The sequence below is a fragment of the Falco naumanni genome, chromosome 2 (genome assembly GCF_017639655.2).
Source record: "Falco naumanni isolate bFalNau1 chromosome 2, bFalNau1.pat, whole genome shotgun sequence".
In the NCBI taxonomy this organism is placed as follows: domain Eukaryota; kingdom Metazoa; phylum Chordata; class Aves; order Falconiformes; family Falconidae; genus Falco; species Falco naumanni.
In genome coordinates this window covers 54,205,307-54,229,340 of record NC_054055.1, presented here as the reverse complement: position 1 = coordinate 54,229,340, position 24,034 = coordinate 54,205,307, and the positions used below count along the sequence as shown (strand labels likewise).

Below are 24,034 nucleotides of genomic sequence, written 5' to 3'. Positions count from 1 at the left end.
TGTCAGAGTTTAGACACTGAAGAAGAAAATAAAATGAAAATGAAAATGAGGGAAGTCTTTTTTTTTTTTTTTTTTTTTTTTTTTTTTTTTTTTTTTTTTTCCCCCCGTATAAGAATGATTTGCCATATAAAGAATCCACCAAGGTCTACAATGCATCTGACATTATGGTCATCAAAAAACAAATCTTAAGTATTTTTTTTCTAAAATACAAACAGGTACCAATTAATCGAATACACTGAGGTGGGCTGCATTATGGGTCCAACTAGATGATTGCCACAGGGTCTTCTTGCTTCATTGCTTGCAAATCTAAGTAACCTGTATTTTGTGATCTTGTATAGATGAGAATTAGGACTTCTTTGAAAGATGATGTGGAAAATGTTCTGATATTAATGAATGAATTGTTAAAACACAAAAATGTGTCAAAGTTAGCTGGAGACTGCAAAGTAACAAGTGAAAACTCAGAATCAAATTTAGTAGCTATAAAATCCTCTTGGTTCATTTAATGATATAACTATTCTATCAAACCAAAATAAAAGTCTAGCAGCTTCTTTAAGAGATCCAATTCACTTTGTATTACAAAAAGAACATTTAGTGACATGCTGAGATTTAAATGTCCAGACATGAAGGAAGGGTTGAAACCTTTTTGGAAAAAAAAAAGCAAATTTAATTTGGTACATTACTCTAATCCCTGCAGACTTGACTAACTGAGTCATTTTCTATAGACAAAGGATTATTAAACTTTTTTTAGAGCTAGATCACAGTTACAGTCTGGCTGCAATTCTCACCACTTCACAGTCCCTCTGATTATACTCCTCAAATGTCAGTCTTTTTGCCTTTATCTCTTCTCAGGTTGAATCATATAATTCTTCCACTGTTAAACTGAACTCTTACAACAGTGACCTGTATATCAGCTGCATGCTACATCCTGAGGGTTTTATTACCTGAGGGACTTGACTTCTGGGAACTATGGACAGTGATGAATATGCCCAAATACTTTTCTTAAAGCAGAACATATTTTACTTTTAAAAAGGAAAAGAGCATCTTTTGTGAAAAGATTTTTTTAAAAAATTAAGTTTATATATTTCTCACCTAAACCTTTCTGTCTTTCAGAACAAGTTATGTAAAGTTAACATTCTATTGGTAGTCTTCATAAAAGAAGGCCAAACACTGCCACCTACTAAATCAGATTTTTTTTTACCTCCATTTATTAGTAAAGGCTACAGGCTTTGCACTTGTCATGGTTTAACCCCAGCTGACAACTAAGCTCCACAGAGCTGCTCACTGACCCCCCAGCAGTGGGATGGGGGAGAGGGTCAGAATGGCAAAAGTGAGAATCCATGGCTGAGATAAAGAAGTTTAAGAAGTAAAGCAAAAGCAGCATGCGCAAGCAAAGCAAAGCAAGGAATTCAATGACCACTTCCCATCAGCAGGAGTTGTTTAGCCATCCCCAGGAAAGCCGGGATCCATCATGTGTAACAGGTACTTGAGAAGACAAATGCCATTACTCTAAATGCGCCCCCCCCCCCCCCCCTTCATTCTTCTTGCCCCCAGCTTTATATGCTGAGCATGGTGTCATATGGTATGGAATATCCCTTTGGTCAGTTGGGGTCAGCTGTTCCAGCTGTGCCCCCTCCCAACTTCTTGTGGCCCCCCAGCCTGCTCGCTGGTGGGGTGGGGTCAGAAGAAGAAAAGGCTAACAACCCTGTGTTAGCATTGTTCAGCAGTAAAGAAAAGATCTCTGTGTTATCAGCAATGTTTTCAGCACAGATCCAAAACATAGCCCCATACAAGCTACTATGAAGATAATTAACCCTATGCCATTAAAAACCAGCACAGCACTACAAGGTCCCAGGATATGCCTGGGCTTTCACATTTTAGCTGGTAACCACAGAGAGACGAGCAGACTGTGATAACTGAGTGTATAAAAACAAACTCATGTGTACCTGAGAGTAAGGCACAAAGACCTTCACTGGCACTATACTTGCCCCACTGAGCAATCCAAAATGCTGAGGTCTCACTGTGACACCCACCAGCTCCCAGCTTGACAAAGACTTACTAAATGTAACACTCAGAATGACCTTGGAAGGGAAAGCATAACATGAGAGAAATGGGGTAGATGCTGTAAGACTTCTTGTACAACAATTTTGACTGTGATACTAATCAGAATATTCTACATTTATCTGTATGGTGTCAGTACTACTGTAGCAGGAAAAATGACAACTGTAGAATTTTGATGGCACTGGATTACTTAGATTTTAACTAGGCTAACAGTAATTGCTTGTTTCTAGGCATATAGTCTTTTTGACATTGTCTCACATAACATCCTCATATGTAAATTCAGGAAGTGTGGACTAGAGCAGTGCACAGTGAGGTGTGGGTTGAGAACTGGCTGAATGGCAGAGCTCAGACAGCTGTGATTAATGGCACAAAGTCTGGCTGGAGGCCTGTAGCTAGTAGGTTTTTCCCAGGGGTCAGTACTGGGCCCAGTCCTGTTCAATTTATTCATCAATGACCTGGATGAAGCGGCAGAGCATACCCTCAGCAAGTTTGCTGGTGATACAAAGCTGGGAGCAGTGGCTGACACACCAGAAGGCTGCACTGCCATTCAGCGAGACCTAGACAGGCCAGAGAGCTGGGCAGGCTGAGAGGAACATAATGAAGTTCCACAAAGGCAAGTGTAAGGTCCTACACCTTGAGAAGAACATCCCCATGCACCAGGACAGGCTTGGGGTGGACCTGCTGGAAGGCAGCTCTGCGGAAAAAGATCTGGAAGTTCTGGTGGACAGCAAGTTGCCCATGAGCCAGCAGTGTGCCCTGGTGGCCAAGAAGGCCACTGGGATCCTGGGGTACATCAGTAGTATGGCCAGCAGGTGCAGGGAGGTGATCCGCACTCTCAACGTCTGCCCTGGTAAGGCCACATCTGGAGTGCTGTGTCCAGTTCTGGGCTCTGCAGTTCAAGAGAGCAGGGGACAACTGATGAGTGTCTAGCGGAGGGCTACGAAGATGTTGAGGGGACTGGAGCATCTCCCTTATGAAGAAAGGCTGAGAGCACTGGGCCTGTTTAGTCTGGAGAAGAGAAGACTGAGAGGGGATCTTACCAATGTCTATGAATATCTTAAGGATGAGTGTCAAGAGGATGGGGCCAGGCTCTTTTCAGTACCAAGCAGCAGGGCAAGAGGCAACGGGCATAAACTACAAGACAGAAAGTCCCATCTGAGTATGAGGAAGAACTTTTCACTTTGAGGGTGACAGAGCACTGGAACAGGCTGCCCAGAGAAGCTGTGGTGTCTCCTTTTCTGGAGACAGTCAAAACTCGCTTGGACATGACTGCATGCAACCTGCTCCTGGTAAACCTGCTTTAGCAAGGGGTGGGACTAGATGATCTCCGAAGGTGCCTTCCACCTTCCAACACTGACTATTCTGTGATTCTCTTTTTCCTGTAATAGGTTTTATATTCTTGCCACTTCCTTGACTTTGGCATAATTGTCAACAGTTATTTAGTATGCTGACAAACCTGAGAATACTATTGTTAGTTAACGATTTTAGTAAGCCTTTATTTTTTTACAGTATGTTTTATGTTGCAGTTTCTAACCTCGGTATTTTTTGTAGTACATTAAATAGATATGTACATAAGATAAACTTCTTAATGACCAGATTGATGTATGATATATATAAACTGTTGCATAGTAGCTTCATTGCCTAAATTCTATCACATTCTGGTAGTAAGACTGTACTTTATCTGTTTGTGCCATTTTTTACAGTTTCATAGAGCTGCTAGTGAGCTCACAGTCAGACTAGCTAACAACTAGGACAAGAGGCTTGAGTGGGGCTGAAGAGCTTGAAACCTTGGGTGCCAGCTACTGGAGGAGAGTGAGTGTCTACATATGCTTGAGTGTCAGCTACTGAAAAAAATTAGTGACTGGGATGAGCTACAGCAGTCCACTGTATTTCATGTGTGCATGTAATCATTAGTGAACTTCAAGCTGAATTAGGTGGTAAGTCCAGGACCTGGAAAAACCCAGGCTGAAGCTCGTGTTTCAGTCTAGGCGTGGATATTGGATGAAGTTAAGGTCTACACTAATATCTTCTTCTTAAAGAAGAAAGTGTCTCTCTTTTTCAAAGCTAAATCAAGGCCTCCAGAACCATAAGCATAATGTGTTGTAGTTTTAGAAAAACTTGATTACCTGGATTTTTATAAGATTCACAGTTTCTGAATGCAGGAAACAATACCCTGGAAGTCTACTTTCTTTGATCAGACAAAAGATAGCTGTTTAAGAATTTCTAAGGCTTATTATCCTAAGACTTCAATAATTCAAGTTAATAAACTGCTTTCTCCCTTTTATACCCTATGCACAATAAGCACTTTCATTTTAAATAACAGCAGTTACTCAGTTGGAAACCATGTTCATAAAAATATATATCTTGTACTGCATTTGGGGCTAATACTGATTTTACTCTTAGAACCAAAACCAGAAGATAAATACGCAGCCACCTATATGCTCATCACTAAGCTTCAAGCTGTATCTACTTTGCAGTTCTAACAATGCAGTCATATATTAAGAAAATCTTGAACACCAGCATTGGAACATGGAATTAGATACATCACGATAGCTGAGTGATTTACAACCATTTCAGGTAGTTTGGTCTGCGTGGCAAGTCTAGTAAAAGATGTAGTTGAGTATGTCTATGAAAGTAATATCATAACATCAGTTACATCTGATGACTGTATTCCATAGTTTTATTAAAATTTGATAATTCACCAGTAAAAAGACTTGATGTCTCGGTGAAGGAATATCACCAGTAAAGCTATCTGATCTACAGACAAGGACTCCCATCTATTATGCACTGTTGGAATTTTCTGCAGAAAGAGTCATAGGATGGGGATGTAAAGGCATGAAATTGTAATAGAGGTTTCCTTAGAGGAAATAGTAAGGAGAAAATTAAACAAAAAAAACCCAACACAACAATCCATTTTATACAGGTGGTCTTCTGCATGTTAGGTTCCCAGGACTTGGAGAGAAGGGAAAAAAATTTGCATGGGAAAAAAACTTCCCACTCTGAAGGCTACTTCCAGATAACCCAACTCAATACTGGATTTTGGGCTTTCCCTAATTAAATATTAGGGTGGGTTTTTTTTTCCAAGTATGTGTGAAACCTAATAATACACTTGTGAATTAAAGAAGGAAATCAATAAGAAAGGTGCTCCAATATAATAGCAAAAATGTGACAAATGTGTCAAGCAACAGTATCAACAACCATAGTGCTCTGTTATAGTGCCCTACAGATTAGTCCCTCCTGGTTTGAACTTTAAAATTAAAAAAGGTATATTTAAATAATAAATTTTATTTATATATATATACACACACAAATTTAATAAATGAGGAGAAGGAAGAGCCCAAAACTCACTCTTTCTGCTGTAACTGACTGAAAGCTAGAAAGAGGGAAAGAAGAAACTGATTGTTTGCCCTTTTTGCTTTTTGTTGTTCGAAGTGTTTAAGAACAGGTACTGGCCGTACTGCTGTTGTACCTTATCTTGTAAGTAAATTGTTTCCTGAAATATAGTTCTAAATGCAATGGTTTTGACTGATTGCCAATCTGGGAATCAGAGTAGAATCTTTCCTTTGGCAAAAAGTGATATGGTACCTACTTATTTGCTTTTCCTTTTTGTCTCTATCTGCTTCAGAAAAATTCATATTTTTCACATTATGTAGCTCTGTTTTTTGCACAGTTTTGGTAGGAACGAGACAATGAAAAGTTACATAAATGCATAGTGCTTAAAGAGGTGAGCTGAGGTGCACTTGATCTAACTTAATGTGCCTCACAGAAACTAAAAATTGGATTAATATTGCTTGTTAATGCTTGAAATACAGAACATTGCTCAAAGGCAGATGGAGGGAGAGCAAAAATTCTAAGAATAAAATTCCCAGTGGGAATAAGGATTTTCACAGTTCAATTTGGATTCTTCTAAGATATGTCTCAAGACACTGAAGTGAATAACTCATGTGAAGGAAATTTTGGAGCACTGCAGTACTGAATTTTCTAGAAAAAAAACCAGAAATACCTGAAAATCGAGAATTATATAACATTTATCTTCATTTGCAACTAATGAAATACCTGAAAATTTAAAATAGAAAGGAGACATAGAATACAACTACATAATATCAAAATCTATATTTCAGTTAGCTATTTTTCATAGTTTTATGATTTAACTTGTCTATAAGAGACAACAATATTTATCATTTCACAAGCAATGGAACACAATCATGTTTGCAGCATTTTTCACTTTAACAAGAAATACTCTGTGGACATCTGAAGTGAACAACATTCTACTATCTATAGTTTTTTTCTACCAACTGGTGAAAAGATAAATCCTGAGTTACTGGAATCACACTACATATAAATAGTTCAATTCTTCTGTCTCCATTGTAACAGGAGATCACAGTAATTATGAGTATACTGAACAACTTATAAACATAGTGCTTGTTATATATTTTGCTGAAGTTAAATAGCATAAATTAGTGTATACTAGGTTTACTTACCACTGAACTATTAAATGCTATACTATATTAATTTTCTGGCATTTTTTCTTCTGTCCTTTTAGTGCGACATAGCTGTAGCACTAGTGGTCTAACTAAATGAATAATCTAGTTTAACATTAGGTGTCCAAAGGTTGTGTGTTTCAATCTGAAATAATCACCTCAGATGGTCTTAACACAAGAGCATTTCCAGAGGAGGTTTACCTAACATTAGTTGCTTATTTGAGAGTGAACAAAAATTATCCCATGATTACATCTTTCAAGTGACTATTACATGTCTAGAACACAAACTTTGAAGTAATAATTTTATTTCTAAATATCTTAAGTTAGGATTGATTAACTTTGCCTACTAACAGTAAACTGTCCGTAGTTTTTCTGAAAGATAGAAGACTGTTAAGTAAAATACTTGTTCTCAAATCCCAAACCAAGTTTCTATACTTGTGTTCAGAGCTTTGCCTGATCTTGCATTTTTCTTATGATTTGTATATAGTGGGGAAGCAGTAAAGTTGCCATATTTAGCCTTTTTTGTTGCTAGAAGCCATAATCTCCAGATTTCTGAAATCTCATCAGACACTTTCAAGGAAAAGTAAGCACAGACCATACCATGCACAAAAACCTTTTATACCATTGTGAGTCTAAGCAGGTAAATCATAGATAAGCCGACAGCATAGTTTTTTCTTAATTTTTTTTTCCCCATTCCTTAGCTATTGAATAGTTATGATTGTGTTCAGGCATGAGTCAACTGAGGAATTTATCCTTTTTTTGCAGACCCATGAAAAGCACCATGCCATTATTTTTGTTTTGTGCCAGAAAACAACATGATAAAAATAAGTCATGAGTTTTACACTAAAAGAAATACAACAAAAATTTATTAGCTTTTAGTATTGGTTTTAGTTCAGTGATGAACTTATGAATAGTTCCTTCTATAAAGTCAAGGTGTTTTGCATATCCAAAAAGATCACATAGGATGAGCATAAACCATTAATGAAGAATATTTAAGAAAAATGGAAAAGATATAGAAAACTATTCTTTGCAAGAACTGATAAGATTTCACAGTCTTGTTACATTTTAATTGGGACAAAATGAGGCAGAAGAAAACATAAATCATAAAAAGCTAAACCTTGATTGCCTTGAGAGAAGAATGACAGGCGTAACCTTATTTTAGCAACTAAATATCACTACAGAGATTAGTTTGTACATTTCCTATTACTTATTTGTTCACAAAAGGGGAATTGTTTGGGTCAGAGCTTATTTATAAGGAAGATCTAGCTGTTTAAATCAGAAACAGTAAAGTCAGTTTCCCTTCTCCAACATAATAAAACTAGCCCTATGAATTAATTATATCCAGGGGCAGCTCTTACCTTGAAAATAGTGAGATCTGTTCCCAGTAGAATTTAATATCCTCTGATTAAAGCAATATGACCTCCAGCATCTTTCTGCGACTTGTTTTCCTCTTGCACTAAACATGAACAGCATGCATACTATCACCAAGCCCAGCTCCAACACAAACTAGAACAGGAAATGTTTAATTTTTGTGTAGAATCAGTAAAAATAAGTAACTGTCTTTGAAGACCTGAGGAGGAATAGCATGTCTGACTAATTTGGATGCCTAAATTTCTTAACCATAATTGTCTGTTCAATAACCCGTAACAAAGTTTTTAGTCCTACTTCAGGTTGCAGGCTTTGCAAAACTGGTGTGCTTTTAAAGTCAGCAAAACCTGTACTGTACATGTGGTGATTACCTTGCCAGTGTGAGGGTGAATGAGGAAAATACTGACTCACATTATTTTTTCTGTTGAGTATAAAGAGTATAGAAGGAAGAAAAAAAAGGTAATTCAAATAAAATTTCAAGAGTAATTTCAGAATAACTCCATCACTGATCAAAGTCTTCCTCTGGGGCAGGGGGAACCCATAAAATTCCTCACTCTATTTTTGTTAATTCTGTATTTTTTAAACCACAACTCATTTTCTGTAAAAGAGGGCTAAACATAGAAATACTTTAACCATTTGTTGAGAAAAGAAGTAATTATTTTTATCAATGACAAAACCTTTTCTAAGGGCATCATGGGCTTAGATCTTCACCACTCTAGTCAATACAAAGTTAACATTGACATTCAAATTTTGTATTGATAGACAATGAAGAAGCTCCCTAAGCTTTCAACACATTGAGGCCAATTTCTGGTTCTGTCATTGGCTGAGTTTGTTCTGTAAGACTGTACGCAGGTCTGATGAACTTGTACTACCTTTGCAAGACTTTTTCCTCTTTGGAATCTCTGATTTCTACACACGTGACCTCATTGTGAAGCTTTTCAATTCATTAGCAGGTTTATGTGCACTCATAGGTTTTTCCTCTCATTTTTAGCTCCTTTCTCATTTTTACAAAGAATGTAACTGAAAAGTCTTCCTTTAGTCAAACTTTCTAATGGATGCTACAGTTAATGGCAGGCAGATAGTTTGCAGGATGATGCTACCAGCTTCATCTCTTTAGGAAAATGAGATAAAAATAGTATTTTTCATCCTTTATAGAATGCCTTCCAGTTCGTAGAATACTGTTTAAAATTCAAGTTAGATGCACATTTCCATGCACTCTAATTGATCCTGTTTTGATTTTTTAATAGTCCATGTTTAAAAGAAAAACCAAATGAACAAAAAAAAGAAACACATGAGTAGGAACTCTAGGTGGCTTTGATTTCAGGATCTGATCTATATTCTAGTTAATTCTGATGCTGGCCCTGTAAGTTTGTTCATATATGCCAGCTATACTTATATAAGTCATATCTTCATGCTCTTGAGTCAGATTGCAGATTCTTTCCTAAAGAAACATAGCAAATTAAAACAGGATCTATCTGAGCCTCCATCTTGAGAAAATTCAGCTGAAATTCACTGAGATTTGAATTTTTCCTGTTTACCTACCTTTGTTTAAGATTTGAAATGTTATATATGGCAGCATGCATAATAAAGATTTCATTTTAAGAGTTACCTGTATCTTCCAGTTTACAGATCTGATAGACTTTAACTTCTATAAAACAATAAATTTGCAAGCCAAGACAAATAAATCAATTTTCCCCAGAACACGTGGCAAAAACTGTTATCGATAGTTTCATGTGCAATGTGCATGTAGAAAATACTATAAGAAAAAGGAAAAAAATATTGGATAAAAATAGACAAGGGGTTTTTTTCTCTTCTTTAAAAAAAAAAATTAAAAATCCTGCCAGTGTGTTAATAACACAGGATACTGGCAACTATATGTAGCATAACAGTAGGTATTTTTTCCAATTAAATTTACATATCCTTTTTGACACCATACCAGATGGCTGTTCAACATGTTTCCCTTCAAATTACATGTGGAAGAAAGCAAAAATTTGCAGAACGTTTAGGTGGTTTTTGCTTGAGTTCTAGTTTTGATGTCTTAAAGCAGTATAGGGGTTTCTAACATTGAGGTCAACACATCCCACAGGGTAATTCTTCACAACGGAGATGTTTTTAAAATGTTAACAAAGAGAAGGTAAGTACTTAGTATTTTATAGGCATTTCTACTGGTCTTTCAACATATGGCACTATAAACAAATGCAGTTTTTTAACTTACTTTAGTGAAGGGACTACTGAACAGTGTTTTTAAATTATCTGTGTTAAAATGGTTAGTTTAACATTTGCTTCTCTTTACTTCATAAACACACTAATGAGATGGAAAGAAATAAGCCCTTTCATTTCCACACCGGGGAAGTACCTCTTCTTGAAGCATGCAGCAGTCCTGTGTATGTTCATGTGAGGGATGGGTACTGTGTTTGGAACATTGTATTCTCTTGTGATGGAAGAATGTGTCAGATCACATTATAACAGGTGAAGAACATTAATAATTCCCATGATCCAGAGGAGAAGTGGGACTCATATCTGGCTCTTCTAAATGTAAGACAACAGACAGTGCTTTGGCATAGCACCATAGCCTATCTTTAGCTCTTAAGAACTTGTTCACAAATGGCAGTTTATTCCCCAGTCAAAGATCAAATTAGGTTGACCAAGCTGGCTTTGATATGTGACTGTGCCTTAAATGAATGAAACACAAGAGCAGAAAAGGAGTATAATCTGCATAAACTTTAAAGTGCTTGCTTTTCCAGCTGTACTACTATTCCTGTTTGATAAATATGTAGCTGTATCTTGTTTATAGACCTTGAGACATTTAGTAGAAAGCATGCTGAGGCATATTCTTAGATATCAGAAGTATGCTAGGTAAGCCTAAACATTTGGATTTAATCTGGATATTTTGCACTTAAAAATCAGCAACATTTCTACAGTTCTGAATACACCTGAATTACGCTGATGGAACGACAGGATATTTCCACTATGCAGTCGTACCAAGTACCAATGCTTCTAATTGTTGGATATTTATAAGTGAGATGTTTCATTGTAAAATGCATGGGTAATTTACAAAATCTAAACTCCTCCAGCAGTATAAAATCTATCATTACATAATGTTTTCCTAAAATGTCACCAAGGCTGCTTGATTTGTGTTGTCAATAGCTTACTTTGGGGATCTTCCTTGAATAGCTCTGCATCTGATGAGTATTTTTCTATTGCCTTTTCCTTCTCAAGCTATGCAATAAATAAAAGTGCCTTCTTCTCTACCCACCTTATGTATATCTCTGGCTCCTCTGTCTACATGAAGTTCTTCTATTTTTTTAAGCTATCTATAGTAAAAAACACAACAAAGAAACAAATGAATATCCTAATTTGATACATTTTTTGCTTTGGACCTTCATCTCAGAGGTCCTGGGAAAAGATTGATTAATGTAAGACTTTCGGTTACTACCATAAGAAGGGCAACAGAACAACATAAAAATAATTAAAACAGATTATTAAGCAGAATTCTCAGTATCTTTTCCTGTCTTTTAAAATATTCTTTATATATATATATATATATATGAGTATATATAACTCACATGAGTGAGTTATTTGATTTTGGTGTTGGTTTTCTTTCTTCTTCTGCCCTTATAAAAATATCCCTTTTCACTATATATCAAGTATTAAGATTTTGTGACTCCTTCTAATTATATGAACTACAAAAATAATATTAAAACAATCATCTTTTTTCATGGTAATTGGGAAAAGTGTCCATTCATGCAATGTGACTACAGGATACATATTTACCTGCTTGCTTTAAGGGAGTATAAGCATGACAGCACACTCTCTCCTGGATGCCTCTAAGGAAAGATACAACCCCCTCTCGAATGGTATTTTATGTTGTGTTTGGAATCTGTCTTGGCATTGCCAGTCAGCATGAAACCAGAAGTTCCCCTCTTCATTCATTTCTGCTTCTGTTCCTGAAGTATTGTGACAATAAATTATGCAAAATAACATCCTGAGTGGCAATTAATAAGAAATTGTCTGCTTGCAGGAAACAAAATCATCTACATGCACTTTATTTTGTTTGCAGTTATGCTATTTCCATGGGGAAATTACAACAGCTATATCACAGCACATAAGAATAGATTAATCTATGAAGTATGTTCATAGTGTCACTTTTCACATCTTTTTTAGTGACAAGTGGTACAAGTGGCCATTTGAACACAACATGGGAGTAATTTTATGGAACTGATATGTGTTCCTTAAAATATTCATGTCACACAGTCCTGTCTTGACAAGATGCTATTCAGTCTCTGTGTCTATGAAGCAGTCCCTACAGCAGGAAAAGCAGGAGGAGCTGCAGATTTGCAGGGGTTTACTTTTTAGTGATTGATTTATACATTTTTTTTGTGTGTGGTTTTTTTAAAGAAAATAGGTAGAAAGTCATGAGGTTGAGATTGTTATTATGTTTTGGGTACTAAAAGAGATGCATCACAAACAGCAGTGTTAATGCTTTGCATTTACTCAGTTAATCATTATTTGTCTAGAGGCATTTGCATAGAGGCAGTTTGCTCATCTTTTAAAAACTACTTATGTAGCAACAGTGACACTATTTTTTAGTGGCACTTTTTAGTATCTACTTACTTCTTAGGCAGGTTTGATATTATTGTCAATTAACATGAGAGGGAGTGGTTTATAAAACTGGGTCTCGGGAGTGTTCAACATTTTTGCTTCAGCAAGGCTGCTTATTCTATAAAGAATAAAAATTATACATCCTACTCTGTCATTTCTAACTTTAGAAGTCTATATGTTGAACATCTATGTCTTGAGTTAAATTTCTTCAAAACCATCTTACAAAGAAAAGTAGATTTTTTTGTCTCAGCCACTGTAACAATCATCCTAAATGGAGGCAAAGAATGCAATACCAAATGAAGAGGATACTAATGCAACATTTCTGCATGTTCTCTGGAATTTGCGGCAGTTAATTATGTCTATCATCAAAAGCATTTAATAACAATTTATAAATGGATAAGTCTGAGAAAAGGGGGAGATAGCATATGCTGGAGCTATATAACCAGTTTGTTGGAATATTCCCTATAAAACTGAAGTTAATTGGAAAACTCCAGCTTAATCAGGCCTTCCAGAGACTCTTGACCCCATTTCTTTCTAAACTATTTTACTTTGTGTAAACTTACTCCTCAGTATAATTTCCATGACTTATTCTGGGAACAAAGACTAGAGCTCAGGACCGCTCTACTTTTAACCTAAAAGGAACATGGTCAAACCATGGAACCAATGATTTAATTTTTTCTGCTCTTTTTTAATGACCAATTTTGCATTCTGCCAGTCCATAGCTTTTACATTATTTGCTTGTTTGGGTTACCTTCATGCTGGGTTTATGAATGTTGTTTGAGAGGAACTAAATGCTCCTCCTGAATTGTGCAGGGAATTAATGTAACTGGGCTGGTATGGTGAATTCTAGTCAGGCTAAAGTTGACCATAGTCAACAAGGATAAGACATGCAAAAATTCTTTTGGTGACTGAAGAACCTTTATTTGTGGTGCTTCCCTTTCTCATCTGGAAAAGAAAGAGAAGGGTGCCTTTTAGTGGTGCTGGTAGGAAAAATATATCAGGAAATTTAATTATCTGAATGAGAGATTTTATCTCCTAGGTAGTCAGGTTTTAAGGTTTTGGCGTTGGATTTTTGTTGATTCTTGACCAACAGACCAACTGGTCTTGTTATCCAGACTCTAATTAGTCTCTGCTAATCAGTAGATTAGTAAAGTAGTCTTGATGGATTTTTAACTGCTTACTTTTAATTAGGTACACTGTGAGTGGAAATACTGGTCTTGAATAAACACTTCTATGAAAAATAATGTTTCATTGTCTTAGTATTTTCCAGTAGATTCCTGAGATGTGTTATTGAGGTGCCTTTTTATAATTGGAGGCATAACTTTCATTGTTCCTATGAATTAGTTCCAAAGTATGTGTAGTTCTTAGCCTCAGAGAATCTAGAGAGCAGTTTGAGATTCTATCTATTCTCAAGGTTTCAGTTTCAGTTAAAACCACTTGGAAAAGCTAGTGCTTTTTTGTCCTGTTGCAGCAGCACACCTGGGATCACACAATCTCATTGCAGGTGTTCATGTGACCACCTGCATAGGCATATTACAAACTAGTCTTTTAATTAAGTTATCGGTATTGTTCCCTAGTGAACCTTTGCCTTATTCAATACAAAAGATGTCTTTTCCTTCATAAGCAGCTATTCAATATTTATGTTTTGTCTTCTTTACTTAGCCCATATTACTTGAGCTCTGATTTGAACAGCCAATTAATCATGGTCTCACAGGACTTATCTGTGGGCTCATCACTGTATCTATGCTATTTGAATGATTTAAAGATATTGATGAATGCATAAAAGTTCCTATAAGGAGAAGACACATTATGAGTAGCATTTTAGAGATACTGAGAAAGTGAAATTAATTGTTTCCACCGGAACTTAATGACAGTCATAGTAATTTTGTTTCATGAAGGATCTTGACATCTGACTTCTCCATAAACTTGCCTCCCTTCAATTTCATTCCTCTTCTAAATCAAAACAATAAATAGCTGAATGCTCTTCGGAAAAGTGTGTATACATCTCCTCAGTTCCACCCTAAAAACAGTGTTCCTACAACTCTTTAGAACATGTGAGAATCTATGAACATTGCAGCCAGGGCTCCTGTGATTCTAGGAGAAGTCTTGCCAAGGAGAAATCTGTTGTTACTAAGCAGGAAGGGTTATGCTGGACTCGCACTAATTATCAGAGGAATCCTATTAAACTGGGTTGCCTCCTTGAAGATATTCCATTTAAATTTTAATAAACAGCCTATCCAACAAATAGGTTTAATTTCCACTTAAATTAAGTGGGTTTTCAAGATGTAGATCTGATTTTTCAGCTTAATTGCTGCTCTATTTATTGTTCAAAATTAAGATCTAGAGTTCTGTTACAGTTCTTAACTGCAAATTAGACTAGGCTCAGGTGAGCCTTCTCATGGGTGACTAGTGGAAAGGTTCAGTTCCACTGACTTATTCAATGTTACATAGGACCCCTGCAGAGGAAGGGATAGAATCAAGTTTTCAGCAGGCACCACTCCATATTTTTGTCATAAGAATGACCCTTGTTTTTGTGGTTGCCAGGCTAACCTTCAATATTCTTTGTTGCACAAAATGTTCTGTGCTCTCTATGGGTACAAAATATTTCCCTTTCAAAATATTTCCCTTGGCACTATGTACAGACTTTAATGTAAAATGAAAATGGGAACCAGGTTTCTATAAAAATGGGGATGCAAAACCATTTGAGTACATATTACGTATTTTGAATACAAGCAGACTTTACAAATACACTGTTCTGGCACATAATAATACATCTGTCAGAAAATCAAGGAGTGTACCCTTTCAGCTGCACAGTATTTAGAAATAATTCTCTATTTCTATATGTACATCTGTGTCTATCCATAAGTTAACACTGACAATGGCAGCACAGATATTGCTGGAAGAATAAACAGTTATATGGTGTCAGGATGTCTTCATTACTTTGTTGGAATGATCAGATGGTGTGCAGAGGGACAACAATAACTATTTTTCCTAACAAAAAAATTAGATAATATTCACAGATCTTTCTGAAAAAAATCCTCAAAACATACTCAGAAATTTTTTATGTTCTCTGAAGGCATAACAGCTTTTTTTTTTTAAACTCAATTTACAAGCAGTCAGGACATATGTGTGACTCAGTTGCCAAATTCCTCTTAAAAATCAAACCCACTTAGTACTAAGCAGTAAAAGTATTAAAAATCAGCATATTTCTTACAGGCTTAAAATAGAACTAGCTTAAGAAATTTCCAGGAAGAAAAATGTGTCTTCCTAAGATCATGTTGTAGCCTGAATCAAATTCCTGTAAGCACACTGACTGAAAAAAAAAAAAAAAATGGATATTGAAACAGCAGTTGGTTTATCAGAGCTTTGGTCATACATTCCTGTGTTAATACCTGCTCTTTCTGTGTAAAAAGTCAATAATTGCTTTGTCATGCTCTTTAACATATAATATGTTATCTGTTTAACAGAATAAAAGACATGATAATGCAGAAAGAAGTTGGCTGTCATGATTTCAGGAACAGGCTATTCAAGGTAACTTGCAGATATCTTGTAACGGCAGTATATGCATTATTTCATTTTCTGACTCAGGCAGTAAATCCTGATTAATGAGCATAACGTAACTGATGAAATGTTATATGATAGTTAAAGCATGTTTTGTTGTCCTTTGGTTTTGAAATCCTGAACGGTGTATCCATTCCTTGCATATATACCATACAGGTATATTTTATGATCCAGAATCTGTCTTCATTCTTAGTTGCCTTGAAAGGGAAGAATGTTATATTACAGTCCCATAAAACTCCTGACAAAAGGAAAAAGTAAGCGATATAACTTTTCTAATGTTAGCCTACTCATGTAAGATTTTAAGGTCAACAATATGATTTATGTTAATCTGTTCTTGTCAATCCAAAAAGAGAAAGTCTGCTTAAAAACACAGATTAAAGAGAATAGCAATTTAGGGACAGAGACAGAGAGTATTTGTTTGAGAAGTTCTAAGAACTGACATAGCTGGGATGAAAATTAGACTAGGATTTATGCTTTTTATTTTGTTTAAAATATCTGAGATAAAATGAAGGGTTATTGAATGTATCTCATGTATGTACAGGCAGCTCCTATTATATATATAAGAATTTTATCTGATGCCCTATGAAGTTTTACAACAACTACAAACAAAATGGGAACTGACCTTAAAAAAATTCATTTGAGTAATAAAGCACTATGCAAGGTCCTATATCTTGCATAAGCAATTAGCATTTCATTAAAATATGGTTTACTTTGTATTATATTTCTTTCATACTTTCAGTATGTGTCTGCTACCTGGTCCTGATGATTTACTGCTTCAATAGTATGTCCATTCCCCCTGATCTACCATCAGAACTACCCTTGTAGTAGGAATTGTCTTGTCTGTCACAGTACAGATTGATGCAAAATGTTAAAGGTCTTCACAATTACACTGGCATCTTTGAGGCAGTACTCTTTTTAAACACTTTAAAGGAACTACAGGCAATTTGTTCTGTTTACAATTTGACTTGCTAGGATATTTTTTGTTTTCCAGAATATAACAATCACCCTGTTGATAATCCATCAAAAACTAGCTGATTATCAGAATTAAAGCAAGAATCAGCTTAGAACTGTTCTGGGTCTACTTAAATGTTAGGTAGTCATTCGGCATATTAATATATCTTGTTTATCCTGGAAATAGAGCAGCTCCTACTCATGTAAGCATATAGGGAGGACTAGGATCACATATTTGACAGATATACTGCATGCACTGAAATCCGATTTATGTTTGAAAAAAAATGCATACACTAATGAGGTCTTAAGTTACTTCAGCTATACTGAGAGGGCACTGAAGATATTTTGTACATAGAAAAACTCATAACTGGAATAATCAGTCCTTGCAATTTTCTGGGCTACTATGGTGACCTACTGACATATTTTCTATGTGTTCTAAGTGTCAATTTATAGGATAACTGAATAGATTTGATTCAATGCCATTAGATATCTAAGTCTCCCATCTGTTCTTCAGCTGCCTTCCCAAGGCAATACCAGTCTCCTGTAGGCTTTGTACCATATCTCCTAGACCTTCAGTGAATATCTTGAACTCTACAGGGTATCTCAGATGTCACCAGGCCTCTATGTGTAGGCAAGAAATGGTCTTGTGGTGTAAAAATAACTAGACCATTATATTATACTGTGCCTTTAAAAAAAAAAACCAAAACTTAGCCACTTATGAAATGGTCAGAAAGGGATTCCAAATTTTGTTACAATAAGAGTGATCTGAAAAAGTTTCTTTTAATCACAGAAGATTCTGGTGGGAACTTCTGTGAACTAATTCTATCTCTTTGAGATGATTATGTATTAGGTAAACATTTGAAATACAAGAAAAGATATTAAAATACAAGTATCATTAGATACTTTAACATTTTAAAAAAAAATATTCTGATGTCCACATGGAAACACATTCAAAATATATTGAACTTGTACATAAAAGCATGCTTCTGTTTCAAACATAGAAGGATTCTAATGAGGATCTTCAAGTTTGTTATTAAGTAAACAACATGAATCACCTGGGAAAAATTATTTTTCAATTCATTGTGTCTAAGGACAGCTTGACTGAGGCAGATACAAAGATTTCATTTTATACATTCAACTTAACTTATTTCGTTCTGAAAACAAATTGAAATTGTAACTTTAGAGACAATGCTTTTATTATCTATTTAATTTTTCTTTCACCTTTTCCCCTCCCTCTACATGTAACAAAATCAGATTCTTGAATTATTATAATTGCATATACCTTTGATTTATTTCCCTTTGATATAAGCTCTCTTCATCCACATAGGTCATATACTGGAAAGGTAAAGGCATATGCAGTTTAGAACATTAAATCGTTCCTCAGAAGAATTTTAAAGGGTTGAATGCTACAGTTAGTACACAGGTGAAATGTAGGTTCATCTAAGGACTAGGAAAAAAGGAAAAAAATCCTTCTACCTAACCCCAAAACTATAGAAGAATCCCTGTGGCATTACATATCTGCACTGTGCTAGTATTTGGTGAATGGTGTCATGTTATTTCATTTGAAGGGATATTCAGACTTTCAAACTTCAAAGAAGTAACTTTGGTATTTTGAATTGACTTCTGAAACCTCCCTATGCAGAGGGAGCTTAAGGTTCCTAAACTGTGCTCTCCTTTGATGGGCTTCTGACTGAGGTGCCATGGAAGCTTAAACTGGACAGCAGAACTGGCCTGCTGAAATGTTTCATGTTTAGCTATAATGGATTAATTGGGAAAAGTGCAGAAAGATCAGGAGAAAACATGACTGGTTATGGAAGATGGGTAGAGATGGATTTGTTTAGAGAAGGAAAGGAATAATAAACTTCAAATATGCAACTGTTTGCTGCAAAGAAGCAGTGAAAATTGTCAGTCCTTAAAATGACAAAAATATCAGTAGGCTTAAATTGTAATTCAAAAGTTTCTTTGGGTGTATATATTAATCAGTAATAGCTACACTTTGTATATACTTTGCAATAAAGTCTAATCTTTATGGGATTTTCAGAAAAGTAAAGAAATAAGTTTAACTATTCTTGAACAGCTTCCATTCAGACTGTTTAATGTAATAAGCTTGCATCTTCCTGTATAAAATATTACCAAGCAGAACAAAAGAATTTAACTTAAGTAGTAAGATATAATTTAGTGTCAATACAGTCATAAGAAACTCATTTACAATTAGCATGCTTATGTCCTTCTTTTCCCCCCTTATTTCCTATAAAAAATAGACAATGATCATCAAAATAGATAATGCAGAGTCTAAGAGATAAATTTCTTCTCTACAACAATAAAAACCAGAAAAGTAATTAGTATTTCAATATTTAACCACACAATATATTCACTCAGTACAAAACACTTCAGGATTTAATTCAGTAAGATTAATGAAGTCCAGCTGTGTGCATGTTCCCATTTTTCTAACGAAAAAGATCTTCAGAGCTGAAGTATTGCACATAAAGTTTTGTGCTCTTGAAGATGCTAAAATATAGCTGACAGGAGATATACAAAGTGTGAGGTTATCTCAAAACCTTTAAACCAGACTAGAGCCAACCAGCTTCTGCAGAACTCTGGTGGACGGAATTGCTTAATTTATTTTAGAAATAAGTAGCCCATTGATCTGTACTACTGCTGCTGTTACTTCTACTACTGTTGCTACTACTATGACTAATTAATTGCTTCTTATGGTGCTTTCACTGCAAACTAAAGCAGCTTCACATTCTCATACTGTGAATTTGCCCATATCAATGCTATTCCCATATTTCCTTCTCCTTCCTCCTGTATTCCTACTAATGATCCTTTCTGAACATAAAAAACAGGCATGTTGTCTCTTGAAAAGAACAGAGAAACTAATGCAATGTAGCAACAGTAACAAGTATGATGTTCTTTGGCCATTCTTCACTTAAATCTGTGAGTGATTAATTTTGGTTAGTGTAAAATTCATTAGGTAAAATGTAGGCAAGATGTTACAGGTAAACTTGATGTAGGATGCTTATTATTAGATCTTTTCCCTAGGAAAAAGCTTTAGAGTATACTAATTTAGGTGATTACTTAGGTTCTGGGGTTTGTCTGGGTTTGTTGGGTTTTTTTTATTTAGTTTTTTATTTACTATGCATTAATTTCTTTCATTGTTGGGCAATTTTTATTGTACTCAAACTAAGTTTCTTGTGTTCCTTTTACATGAAGAGAGGATAGTTTGAATCTATGAAAACTTTGACCTAATGTAAAAATATGAGAGAACAGCCCGAAGATGGTGTTTCTAATGAATTAATGAAGTTATTCATAAGGCAAGGAAATTAATAATGTGTAAACAGCGAAAACCGATTTACCTGTTAAAAATAATTCTTCCCAAGGAAATGACTGTGCCATTTGAAACATGCAGCACCGTGCAAATCACTTTTGGAACTACTTGCATTTACATCAAAATCTTCCAAGAACTGAACATGACCCACTCTGAGAGCTATTTTGTGAAGTATTATTTCCTTTGAACATTTTTTTAAAAACTGACATACTTCACTTCTATTGAAAAGTGACGTCTGTCAGAGACTTAGATGGAGGCATGTTAGAAATGACATTCAGAAAGACCCTTCTTTTATAAAAATTTCCACTTCCTATTATAATATAGTATACTTCTTCTAAAAAGACGTGTGAAGTATAGCTGAAATAAACCCAAATATCTTTCTGACCAAAGCAAGGTGAAAAAGAAGACAGACAGCACATGCTTCCACCAAGATTCTGCATTGATACAAAATCAGTAGGGAAAAAAAAAAAAAAAAAAAAGCCCCTCTCATTGGTACATAACTTTTGTTATGTTTGTATGTGTGTTATTTTGCCTTGTTGATAACATTCTCCCTTGGCAATGACAATGAAACCATTATTTTCAGCAAATCTAAGGAAAAAATCCTACTAGTAGAAAAAAGACTATAACATATTTAAACAACTTTTGTCCTTGATCTTCATTTTTTTAAACAAAGGACTAATTTACAAATCAAATAGCAGCAGGTGAGAAAATACAAACAAATATATATTCCTACGGCTCATCAGATAGTGAGTATAAACACTTATTGTACTTGCTCTGTATTTTTGATTCAGAGTGTTAAGTGATTACAAATTTGTCAAAACTTTTAATTAAGACTGTACTCTCTGAATTACAGAAAAAAAGCTGAACTCTTCTTAGGGTCTGTTTAGCCTATTCAACTTTGCTTCTGTAAGAGCTTGAGATGCAAGAGCACATTTTCCTTAGTATTGCTTATAGGCACACATAGCTCATATGATGTTTTTCTCAGCTCTAAATCACACTTTTTTCATGCAATCTTAATTTAAAAAGAAATTTTAAACCCCCCAAAGTAGCAGGTAATGTGCCAAAGTAGTTGAAAAAGTAAACTAGATTTTACATTTTATTTTATTATCAGATTTATGCATACCTTGTAACAGCTCAATTTTCATACTCTTATAAGATTCAAAATGCTTAACAGAGACATTTTTACATAATTGCCTGTGCTGATGGTGAAAATTCTGCTCATTAGGAAATAATTATATATTGGAATGCTGTTCCCCTTATCTGTGCAGTTTGGTATATGGGTATCTGGGAAATTTAGAAGTCTGGTGTAACATTTTGCCTTAAGGATGAAAATAGTGAAAAAAAAGGGATACTATATTTTGCTTTATAGCATTCAACTGGAAAATGTGTCAGTAATCATACTTATGGAAAGCAAATGAACCAGTTTTTGTAAATCAAGACTAAAGTCTGGGTTCATTCCAATGAATTTTTAAACTTAACTGTGTTTTGTAGCCTTCCTTCAGCTATCATTAAAGTCAAAGGAGAGAAACCCTGAGCAATCATTATCTAATTGATATCTCGTTAAAATTCCGGAATTTATGTGAAGGAAATCTGGGGTTTTATATCTGTAATTTAATTCTGTTGTTAATTTGCGTGCATTTGTTAAAGACATTTTCTGTTTCAATGCTTAAAGGTACAACGGATGACAAGGAAAATTATGCCCAGCTGCTTATAAAATTTCTTTGATCCAGAGCCCCTCTGTGAATCATTTTTCCCATGGCTTTAATTAACATAACCATTTCTGTTTATCTGGTGGTGGCATTGATATTCTTAGAAAAAATTAGCTATGTGAATGCATTATATCTGATACAAGTATAATTATTTCAGATTATTTTCATGAAAACAGGGAGGAATTCTCTGTACATTTAGTGTACCGAGGGAGAAAAACAGAGTAGATGCACTACAGTCTAATTTTATAAGACAGAAATGACAGCATAAGAAAAAATGGAGTAAAAGTTGGGTGTTGTGTTTTGTTTTGGGTTTTTTTTAGCTTGCCACCTTCAGTTCTATTCAATGCCCCTTGTTCTAGTACTGAAGAGACAATGAAAGAGTTTTCTGGTCCATCATCCTCCAGTGCAAATATTTTACAGCCTGCTATCAGTGCTTAATCTAGAGGCCATTTCCATATTCATCAGCTCAGTTTCTTGCTGGCATGGGCTGGAAGCGCTGGTTTGTAAATTGAAACACTATGCAACATCCTTAACAAACTTGTTTGCTTTTCTTTTTATTTCTCAGCAGCACTGAGGCAGCTTTCTTATTCGTTGAAAGAAATCCTCAAAGATGTTGTTCATCAACTTTGTCTTGGAATGCAGCCTTTTGTCTCTGAAAGCCATGTTCACTTTACATAGCATGCACACACGTGCCACTACTAAAGGATCAGGTAACAATTCTCACAATACTCTGTGCAGTGAGTTGGACTTTCCCCACTCCTGTCTATACTAGGGGGACTTCTGCTTGCATTCTTTTGACTTCAAGATATCAGTTGTTGCTTTTGTTTGTTTGTTTGTAGTTGCTGCTTTAGGTGGTGTGGTTTAACCTAGCAACTAAGCACCACACAGCAGCTTGCTCACTCTCCCCTGCTCCGGTGAGATGGGGAAATGAATCGGGAGGGGGCACAGAAAGGCAAAACTCATGGGTTGAGGTGAGAACAGTTTAATAATGGAAATATAATAGTAGTAGTAACAGCAGCAGCAGCAGCATTAATGTAAAGGAGGGAGAGACGGGGAGAGAGAGGAATAAAACTCAGAGAAAAAAAAAAAAGCATACAATGTAGTTGTTCACAACTCACTGACTAAGGCCCAGCCTGTCCCCGAGTAGAAATCAACAGCTGCCTACCAACTCCCCCTCCCCGTGTATATGCTGAGCATGCCATTCTATGGTATGGCATATCCCTTTGGCCAGTTCAGCTCAGCTGTCCCGGCTCGGCTCCCTCACGGCTTCTTGTGCCTCATCTCACTGGCAGAGCATGGGAAACTGAAAAGTCCTTGACTCTGGGTAAGCCTTGAGGAACAACTGAAACATCAGTGTGTTATCAACACTAGTCTCATACTAAATCCAAAACACAGCACTGTACCAGGTACTAAAAAGAAAATTAACTCTGTCCCAGCTAAAACAAGGACACTGGATGATCTGCTACACTTCTGAAATACATGCTTTTTAAGAAGAAGCATATCACAGGTACTATATTCTCCATTCTGGATAGTATCTTGTGCATTTCTTCTAGAAATGATTACAAAATCCTTAAAAATTACTGAAACTGTATAATGCCTGTTAGTAAAAGAGAAGTGTAATTGTCATGCATTATAGAGTGTTTAAGTGCTGCACATTTTCTCTTGTATTTCCATGGGAAGTAGAAGAATATAGATAAAATAGAATTGAATATATTAAAGCTTAATATACATCACATTTAACATAGTACATATTCCACATTTAGCACCGTATAGTCAATCACAGTTTCAACCATCTACTCAAAGTTCCATTGCAGGTGTTTCAGGACAAGCAGTATTAACTGTTCACAGCCATACTCTACCTGGAAATGGGAGGCAGCAGTACTGCTACAACCTTATAACACTGCCAAATGATATGATGAGATATTAATTTTATGGTTAAAGAGCAGTAAAGTTAGTTCCCATGGGAATGTTTTTTC

General features: G+C 35.5%; 1 long non-coding RNA gene across 1 annotated transcript; it reads left to right on the top strand.

The window, feature by feature from the left end:
* Window positions 1–1,547: 1,547 nt before the first annotated feature.
* Window positions 1,548–23,335, top strand: LOC121082847. Its single transcript, XR_005826148.1, has 3 exons — window positions 1,548–1,597; window positions 5,124–5,128; window positions 23,290–23,335. It is a non-coding gene; the product is annotated as an uncharacterized LOC121082847 (long non-coding RNA).
* The last annotated feature ends 699 nt before the right edge of the window (window positions 23,336–24,034 follow it).